Consider the following 2763-nt stretch of genomic DNA (forward strand, 5'->3'; position numbering starts at 1 on the left):
GGGGGGGGGGTTGGTTTGGGGTTTGCGGCGGTCGCCCCTATATCTTTGTTTCTGGGGAAAATTCCTTCTCTAGTCAAGGGAACCTCAGTCTTCTTCTGCAGCAAATGGCAGTGCTGGAGTAAGACCCTGTGTGTCGCAGGGGAAGGGACCTGGGCTGCTGGCATCCTTGTGCACAGGGCGGGGCGGAGTCGGGGAGAGGCTGGACGGGCTGGAGAAGTCGCCCTGAGAGCAGCTCAGGGTCTTCCTGGGGAATCATCCTTATGCAACTTCTCAGAGTTCAAACTGGCCCAAAGGAAGCTTTAAAAGACCTGAAATATAGCAACTTGCTTTACTTTTTCTTTTTCTCTGTTGTTTTGTTTGCTCTTGGTTATTTTACTTCCCATCTTCCCTTCCTCTCAAATCCCCCTTTCCTTCAGATACCTTTTTTGGTTGGTTTGTGTGGGGGTTTTTTAATGCCTGCTAAAATTGCTGGAAATTGCTCCCTCTACAGGGGGACTTAAGCTTTTCTCTTTCTTAAACTGGGTCTTCAGACATCCCTACCTAGGGACCACAGGGCTCCCCTTGTTGGGACAGCAGAAAGGGGGAGACTCCATAACTCCAAGAGCAAACTCTCCATATAGCAAAAGAAACTTCTCGCTAGGTGCTTGGCTTACATGGGAGGTGTGAGAATGCAGGTTACAAACTCCTCAGAGGATTGAGTTTCCCCCAGAAAATGTATTATCGGCCTTTGCAGACCACGAAGGATGCCGTTGGCCTGATTGGAAAAGGCTGTCACCAACTACCACTGTGACACAAAGGGCAGGCATTGTAGCCTGGAGGGGCCCAGTTTTCACCCTCGGATGTCAGCTCTCCTCACCATAAATGGGTGACAGTCCTAAGACATGGGGCTGTTTTCACTAACTGTGGGGGGAGTTTGTTACTTTCAGGAGCTACATTCTCAGGAAACAAAGTTGCTGTTTTAATAGAGATAATGCTCCCCACCAGCTGCTCATTTGCATAATTAATTCACCCAGCAAGTCTTCTTTGAGAATCACCTCTACCTTCCATCTCTCCACCTTCTCTTCCTCCTCCCCCTCTTCCTCCTAATCTCTTCCAGGCACCAGCAATGGGGGCCTGCGTTCCCCAGGCACCAGGAAAGGTGGCAGCCACAGAGCTGGACCTTGAAACACTGGATGTTCCTGGCTCTGGGTCATATTTTCACACCTCCTGCCTGGTTATTTTTGTGGCCTCATGGGCAGCAGTGGGAGGAAGGGAGGAGAGAGAGGAAAAGGCCTCACCCTCAGATACAGGTTTGACACAAACAGAATTGCAGGGTGTTAAGTTTTGAACTTCCCAGTCATCCCCCCAAACCCGTCCCCTGAGAATCCGCAGCCCAAGTGGGAGGGGTGGGGCCCTCCAGCATTTTTCTGCAGCCATAATTGCCTTGGTCTACGCAGCATCCTGGGATGTGTCTTTCAATACACGAACTAACCCCCTCCTGATGTATGTCTGGATTTCCGTGGACTCCGTCTTCCAATAATACTGTGGCTCTGTACTTTATTAATCATTCTGTAGGGGAAGCTGCACTCCAGTTTTCTGTTTGACTTGATTTCATTCATCCTGTCTTTTTGCAAAATAGATGGTTGACTGCATCCGATAATGTATGGTTTAATTTGGAGCACTATGGGTTTGAATTACCATTTTCATAATGTGCTGTGCATTAATGTGTTACATCATTTATAAAGAGGAATGTGCTGGGTTTCAAACTTTCTCCTGAAAGCCAAAGTCACCTCACGGAAACAAAGCCAAATCACATCGACCCCATCTCCTTCCCTAGCTGCCCAGGAAACTCTTGCCTCCTCCCCAGCCCAGGTGAAACCTGCAAGCCCCCCTAAAACTCCCCATGAGGCTTTTGTGTTCACATAATGCAGGTGGGTGTCAAGGTTTGGGGGGAACGTGCCCATGGCTGCCCGGGAGCCATCAATGGCAGCACAAAGCTCCCCCTCATTACTGCATGGCAACCCTGCCCCTTTGCGGAGACCTCCAGTGGATGGGTCCCCCTCGACCCTAATCCCAGCACTCCCTCCCCGATGGCTGTAATAACACCAGCTGTCTGTTACTCAAACTCTGAGGAGGAAAAAGCACTGATTATCCAAATACAGTCATTAAAGGGGAAATGTGTTTTTAGGACTGTCAGAGTGATTAATGAGGGCTAGCCGTCTTTGCAAATGCACTTGTTTAGTCTAACTGGCAGCTTCTATTTTCCTATTGATTTATTGCAGCCGTTGCCGGGCCTCGGTGTGTGCGGAGTCAGGGCACTTCACAACTGTGCCCTGTTTAAACAGGAAAAGCACGCACCGTTTTGTCCAGGAGGGAGGGAACAGCCTAAAGTCTCTCCCCTCAGTTCAGTCTCCAGGGCCCCAGACCAACAAAGAAGACATTAAAAACCTGTAGCCCAGAGAGAAGGAAACTGCCTCCCCTTGGTCGTCCCCAGTTCCAAGGTCAGCGGAGGTGCACCCTGGCCCCTGGACAAAGCCCGCCCTATTGTCACACTCAGCATGCCCGCATCCTCTCCTCTGGTCCCCCCAAACCAGCTGTCAGCCACCGAGTCCAAGGACAGGAAAGGCACCCAGCAGAGAGGGAGGCCAGGGAGGGGGCCAACGGGCTCAGCCAAGCTAAAAACAGAACCGAAGCAACCCCGTGGTCCAGGGGCGGGAACAAGGTCAGGAGTTTGTGGGAAATTGATGGAGCCGCGTGGTTGATTCCAACATTTAAAAAGTGGCG

The sequence above is a fragment of the Lipotes vexillifer genome, unplaced genomic scaffold (genome assembly GCF_000442215.2).
Source record: "Lipotes vexillifer unplaced genomic scaffold, Lipotes_vexillifer_v1.1 scaffold1166, whole genome shotgun sequence".
NCBI classification, from domain to species: Eukaryota; Metazoa; Chordata; class Mammalia; order Artiodactyla; family Lipotidae; genus Lipotes; species Lipotes vexillifer.